This window comes from Podarcis cretensis, assembly GCF_951804945.1.
Source record: "Podarcis cretensis genome assembly, chromosome: 9".
NCBI classification, from domain to species: Eukaryota; Metazoa; Chordata; class Lepidosauria; order Squamata; family Lacertidae; genus Podarcis; species Podarcis cretensis.
In genome coordinates this window covers 20,819,885-20,827,165 of record NC_137178.1, presented here as the reverse complement: position 1 = coordinate 20,827,165, position 7,281 = coordinate 20,819,885, and the positions used below count along the sequence as shown (strand labels likewise).

General features: G+C 47.9%; 1 long non-coding RNA gene across 1 annotated transcript; it reads left to right on the top strand.

Moving 5' to 3' along the window:
- The first annotated feature begins 3,093 nt into the window (after window positions 1–3,093).
- LOC307223802 lies at window positions 3,094–6,269 on the top strand. The gene is made up of 3 exons (XR_013842277.1): window positions 3,094–3,137; window positions 4,925–5,050; window positions 6,136–6,269. It is a non-coding gene; the product is annotated as an uncharacterized lncRNA (long non-coding RNA).
- The last annotated feature ends 1,012 nt before the right edge of the window (window positions 6,270–7,281 follow it).

The following is a 7,281-nucleotide window of genomic DNA, read 5'->3' as shown; positions in this document are numbered from 1 at the left end:
TCTGGTTCCCTGTAACCTCACTTCTTGCAATGAGGGAACCGCCAGAAGGCCCTCGGCGCTGGATGATAGGGGTGGAGATGCTCCTTCAGGTATACAGGCCATTTAGGGCTTTAAAGGTCAGCACCAACACTTTGAATTGTGCTCGGAAACATACTGGGAGCCAATGCAGATCTCTCAGGACCAGCGGCCACTCCCATCCAGTGCTTTGTAAAATCTTGTTGCTTTATAACATGAAGGATACATGAGGTCATCACGTGGCTGAAGCTAAGTAGGCCTGTGACCGCTTGGTCTGCCTGGATGACCTTCTACATTCATGTCCTGCCTGGCTGGCCACAGTGAGAGCCTAGAAGGGCCACTAGCTTGATCCAACAGGCTCTTCTTATGATCTTATGGGTTCCATGATAGAAAAAAGGTAAGAAATCAATGTAAGGAAATAAAAATAAGGAAACCAAAACCAGCATTACCAAAAAAGAAGAGCTCTTTACTGTATTGCTTTTTGGGTTACTATTTGAAGAGAGAACTATTTCTTTCACTCGCTTCAATACCAGCTCCTTTGGTGCCGCTGTTGCAAAAGAATCTATATTTTTCATTTATTGACATTAGTGCTTTGGGTGCTATGATGTCTGTTCAAGAAATGCTGTTACGTATTTTGGGGGGAAACTTTCTGTTGTGAAACTTTCTGTAAGTTATTGGCCATACTTTCAGAGACTCAGCAGGCAGTCTACAGGATTATTCCCAGCACAGCTGGCGCATTCTTGGTTATGTATTTTTAATTGTACTTGTTTGTCTCACCAAGTTAAAAAACAATCACACCTATTCTCCTTTCAAGTGGGACAATGCATGAAACAGGAGCTGACAGTTCAAAATTAGGTTTCTTTCCATTAGCATTGCTTTAATCAGAAATACCAGCTAATATTAGGATCAAAGGTATTGTTTCTCCAGCACTTGAAAGGATAAAGTTCTCCTTCAGGATCCTAGATATTCAGCCCCACCTTTTAAAACTGTGAGTATTTGTAAGCTTGATGAAGAACAAACCTAGGTCTGGGAATATGAGTTACTGTTGAAGAGCTGCAAAGTACTGTTGAAGAGCTGCTATTTAAGTAGCTGCTTAAATAGGGATGGGCAGATTTCCGGGCTACAGTTTGTATCCAACAAAGCTGTCCCATGCATTCAATATTTTTTTTGCAGTAGAATTCACCCTCCTTCTTTTCTCCCCAGACTCCCAAATGTTCTTCCAGAAGGTTGAGAGAAATCTCAGAACAGATCGGGGGTGGGAGTACGGGGTGGAGTTAGGGATGGGAAATTCCATTCCATAAAGCGTGTTCTCCTTCAGGGAGAGCACGTGTTGCGGTGGGGTCTACTGAGCCACCCCCTTTGTTGCTGGGTAAGTTCTCCAAGATGGCCGGGGGGCATTGATTGGATTGCCAAGTTGCTGGGGCAAAAGTTATGTTGCAATTTTGGTGGGAGGGGTAAAAGGTTTAAATACTCTGCACACAGCCTTGTACTTTCTCTTTTGCTGCGTGCAACGGATCACCTGGAGCACTTGGACCGTCTGGAGGACAGTGGAGTGATCTTCTCATTGTCTGGTTACATTTCTTTATTTTCCCCTTCTTTTTAATCTTCTCTAGTCCCTTAATTAATTTAATTCCCCTTTTTCCCCCCGTTTGATTTCTCACCCCACCCCTTACCCTGCCCTGTGGGAAGATTCTCCCTGTACCTGTGAGCGCTGCCTGGGCATAATCCTCCTTGGCTTGCCTTTCCCAGTAGGGAGAGAGCCCCCATTAGGGGCTTTCTTTTGCAAAAAGGTTTTCCCCATTTTCGCCTGTTTAATTGTGGGGCTAGTCAGGGCTGTTCCCAGCTTGCCTGGAATCACTTTCATTTATAGTATCCCCATAGGTTGGCTTTATTTTGGGTGATTGCTGTGCTGTTGGCCAAATTTTAATCTAGCCTTTGGCTGGAGCACTATTTTGAGTTCCTTTATTTAATATTGCAATGAGACAAAAAAGGCAGAGAGCAGATGCAGGGAGGCTTTCACGGCCTGCTCGGCCTGCACATATCATTCAAGCCTAAGCCTGCTACAGTTAGCAGTACAATACATTCCCAGCTTACCTGGGATCACTTTCGTTTATAGTATCCTCATAGGTTGGCTTTATTTTGGGTGGGTGCAGTGCTGTTGGCTGAATTTTAATCTAGCCTTAGGCGGGAGCACTATATTGAGTTCCTTTAATATTGAAATGAGACTAAAAAAGGCAGTGAGCTGAAGCTGGGAGGCCTGCTCGGCCTGCACATATTTTTCAAGCCTAAGCCTGATCCAGTTAGCAGTACAGTAAATTGTTAAGTTTCTGTGACATGTGACTCATTCTCTCTATTAAGAATGTATCTGTTTGTTTGCAGGCTCACTTGTTGCTAATGTATATCTTAGGCAGACAGAGTGGAGCCAGAGGCTCTCTGTGCCTCCAATGAGCACTCTTTGTATGCTCTTTAACTATGCTGTTTCTGAACAAGTTTATTTTCTTCAAGTTTGTTTTGCCCTGATAATGGCAACTGCCATTTTAGAGATGAGCCATTGTGGCTTAGTGGCTAGAGTACAGGATTAGGACCTGGGAGACAGGGTTCATATCCCCCACTTAGCCCTTGTTATAACAAAGCAAAACAAGCTGCTCCTTTTGGACTATTTTGTTGCTGGGTAGTTTGGCCCATTTGTGATATTGCCCCCCCCCCCAAAAAAAAACCACAAAAAAAACTTTGGGTTTCTTGAGGGGGTGCTTCCCTCTAAAGGGCAAACAGGGGTACCTGGACAGGCGGTGGGCTGCCTCGAGTTTGTTATCTCATTGGAAACATTTATGTCTGGCCTGGCAGGTGATCCTAGGGCTTGGCCCGCTTGGCCCTAGAATTTGATGGCCTCTGGCAGCGTTTCTGGCCTGAATAGTGTCCCCATGTGGTGCACAAAGCATTAGTTTCACCTGTTCCTCACATTGGTTAGGTTTTTTCCTTTTGCAGGGCCTTTGCAGATGCCTCCAGAGCTTGCCTCTCCTGCAGAGGATGACTTGCTGATGCCCCAGATGCCTTCTTCCAGAAGGAAGGTCTTCAGAGGCAGGAAAAAGCGGAGCAGGGATGATGCTTACACCTCCTTGCAGGTAAATCACCACTGGGCTCTGATGATGACTCAGACATCACCTTGGACCTCTCCAGGGGTCAGGGTGAGGCTGTTCCAGGTCTTTAGGGATCATCCTGGATAGCTCAGCTGGTCAGCGTATGGTGCCGGTAATGCCTAGGTTGTAGGATTGGTCCCTGTATGGGACAGCTGCATGCTCCCTCATCACTCTACCCGGACACTGAGGTCCAGCGTCGAGGGCCTTTCTGGTGGTTCCCTCACTGTGAGAAGCCAAGTTACAGGGAACCAGTTGGAGGGCCTTCTCGGAAGTGACACCTGCCCTGTGGTACACCCTCCCACCAGATGTCTACTACCAGACTTTTAGAAGACATCTAAAATAGCCCTGTTTAGGGAAGCTTTTACTATTCCTTCCAACCCCACTATTCTATAAGTGGTAATTCACTATGATGGGAATGTTAGACGCAGGGCTGCCATCATCCCCTTAGCTCGCTAGGATCGCAGGGACGGGGACATGTGGACCACTTGTGCAGCTCCACATTTCAAATGGAAATTCCCTGAGCAATAGAACCGGAAGCTGGTATGCAGGAAGCTGGCCCGGTGGCAGCTTTGTTGGGACTTCTTTAGGGTTTCTGGCCAGTGTTGGCCCTGTAAATTTACACATCATGGTGGCAACACAAGGCAGGGCATCTTGCCCAAGCGGGGGCTGGCAAGCAATAACTCAATACCTCTTGCCCATATTTCCGTAAAAATATCGCCCTTGAAAGTCTGGCTAAAAGGTTATCTAGATGGGTCAGTAGCTTTGTGCTTGTGGGAAGGGTTTTCCCAAGGTTTGGGATTCCTCTGGCTTTTCAGCCAGTGGCTCAGAATACAGCAACTCAAAAGCCAGTTAGAGAGCTATCTGTGGTAGCCAGAAAGAAGGTTAGGAAGCAGCTTGCATTGGGACGTATGGTGGGATCCCCTTGATTCTCCTTCTAGTCCCGATTTTCATTTATCCCCATTGGGGATTGTCCCAAAGAAAGCCCCATATAATTCCATCTGATCCATATTTATCGCATCCCAAGGGCACCTCAGTGAATGATGCTCTGTCTCCGGAATGGTTCCGTGAAATATGCATCTTTGGATCAGGCAGTTGAGCTTACCAACAAATTGGAGGAGGTGCCTTGTTGGCATTATGCAATATTGAATCGGCTGTTAGGCTACTGCCGGTTCACCCTCAAGATTTTAAGTAGTTAGGCTTTAATTGGATGGTCCTTATATTGATAAGGCGATGCCAGTGGGTTGCTCAATAGGCTGTGCAGCACTTGAGTCCTTTAGTGCCTTTCTGGATTGTACATTGCGAGTCAAGACTCGTTTAACTGGGGGTATCGTTATGTGGATTGTTTTACTGGCTGGTTCATGTGACACCAGCCTCTGCTTAGCTTACTAGATGCCCCTTTATTCCCTGAGGAGCTGGGTGTTCTGTTGGCAATGGAGGACAGTGGGTCCTACTGCCCCTTTTAATGTATTTGGGGGCTAGCTGGATACCGTTGCTCAAACTTCTGCTTGCCTGTGGAAAAGCTGTTTGCCTTGAAGGATGTTATTCTCGTAATGCTTCCTCTGAAGCAAGTGTTGCTTTGTCAGATCCTATCATTCCTAGGTCAGTTAAATTTTGCATGCAGGGTGGTTGCTCCAGGCTGCCCCTTCCATTCCTGCTTGGCCAGGTGGTCTCATGGCCCGGGGTTCCTTCATCATCATGTACAGTGGCCTTGAGCCTGGCAGGGCAAGGCAATCACATGTAACCTAACTTTTCGCGAGTTTTCCCCATTGTAGTGTCAGCGCACATCTGGACTGAGGAGTTTAGAGACCGTCAGGTCTGTCTTGGTCTGATAACCAGGCAGTGTGAGAGTCCTGGCAAAACAGTCCTCATGCTCTGGCAGAGTCTTCGCACTGCTTAAGGTTTAATATTGTGTTTCTGCTCGCTTTATTTCGGGATCATCTAATGTTTTTGCGGTTGCTCTATCCCGTTTTTTCAGTTGGAGAGCTTCAGATCCTGGGCTCTGGACACCCAGCTATAGCCGGATTTTTCTGGAACTCCTGTGGCACTTGGCAACAATTAATAATTATGAGGAGTAGTAGCTTACGTTTCCCCATTCGCTTTCAGGTCTTATGAGAAGGCCTGGACTGATTTCTTAAAATTTAGCTGGCAGTCCTCGGCCATTCAGAGGAACCTGCCCCCATCCTCTGAGCAGGACCTGCAGTAATTCGCCCACCTGCTGCAGATCGGATGCAGTGTTAAAACTATCAGACTTCAGTCCGCTGCAATGTCTGCTAGAGTAAAGCTTTAATTTTTCAGAGACCCTTCAAAAAGTGTGTCGTGCGCAGGGTCTCGGAAGGTTGGAATAGGCTCCAACCTTCACAGGACAGCAGGCAGGAAGCCGGTCAATCTTTGACCTATGCAGTATCCGCAACAAGTTAAGACTTGTCGGCTGGTTCAAGATCAAGACGAGACTTATTTCAGTATTCCATTGTAATTTTGGTGTACTGAGGGTTGGGGAAATTGTGTTGGAGCCAGCACGGGGCTGAAAGTTTGGAGGCTTATTGCCTCAGGACTTTTCCTTATCTGCTTTGGAGCTTGTCATAAGTGTCTGGAGCTCTGAGTCAGACCTAGTGAGCAGGGTTGCCACCATCAGGCTTCCAGTCTCAGGTGAGGTGGGCCCTTGCCCTGTTATTGGATACCGGAAATATTTGGCTTTTCATTCCCCTGGGGGCTGGCTCGATCCTAGTGCACAGAAATGGGTTCCAGTTCGACGGGCATCTAATTGCTCACGTCGTGCGCCAGTTATTGCAGCCTGTGGCTTGCCTACCGCTGAACACGCCTCATTCCTTCCAAATAGGTGCTGCTGCAAAGGCTGCGCACTGGGGCCTGCTAGTAGACAGGATTGTGAATACGGGTCATTGGAAGTATGATGCTGACAAAGGTTATCTCAGGAAGCATCGCCAATGATGCCTGTCTGTTATTCCTTTTATTTTTCCCCTCATAGGAGCAGCTGTGCGCATTTGGATTGTCGGCCACAGCATCATGCACTGAGCTGGCAAGCACCCTGACGAGTCTGGACTGGGGGCGCCATCTTGGCCTTCCTGCCCATGTTTCTAGCTCCAGTCCGCATTTGGATTGTGGGGCACAGCATCGTTTACTGGGCTGGCATCAGAGCGAGGCAGTCTGGAAGGGGACCGGAACTTGGCTTCCCACAGCACGTACAGGTGCAGTGGATATCCAGACGGGGAATGCGGTGGAGTGAATTCATCCCACTAATTAAGCAGAGGGTGCTTTCACATGGTCCCCCTTTGGCGATTGTAGTGCAGTTGGGGAAGAATGATATGGCAAAGGTTGATTGCTCCACTTTGCGCTCCACGATTCAAAGAGACTTGGGGGAGTTGGTGACCTTAATACCTACCGTTAAAATATTTTGGTCACAATTGCTGCAAAGGAGCAATTGGCAGGCATTTCTCAACCCAAGGCTGCTGAAAGGGCCAGGAAGCGCGTTAATTCCGCAGTGAGCAAGAGGGTAACGGAATTGGGTGGTTTGGTGATTTACCACCAGGATATTACCTTCAAGGCTCTGGCCCTTTACCGCAATGATGGGGTACATCTTTCCGAGCTGGGGAATGATGTCTGGTTGGATGCGGTAATTGAAGGGTTGAAGAATGGGTTGGGATTGTGAGTGGTTGGCGGCGAGCGTAAAGGGCTCGATTGGCGGTTAGGCATTGGTTATAAATCTGGTGGAGGAGGGGTTAGGATAGGCTGGGCCTACCCCTCCATGGAGGGGTTCAGGATAGGCTGGGCCTGCCCCTCCATGGTTGCTGCGGAAAGGGAATTCCGTTAAAGGAATCCTGGGGCTTGCCATCTTTTCGTCCAATCCCTGGAATGGGACTAGGGCCGGCAAGCCTTCGGGGAGCAGGCGGGTGAGAGTTGAGGGTCTGTGTCTCAGCTCCAATTCTTCCCCGACTTGCTTTCCCCCGCACTGTCTTTCGGTGGTGCCCGGAAGTCAGTTCTGTCCCCAGGCGGGGGGACAGATAGTCTTAACCAATGCCTAAACAACCACTCACAGTTTGTATTTTAATAAAGTTGTGGCCAAAATCATGCCAAAAATCTTAAACAAAAATTACGTGTCCGTTGTGAGTTATTT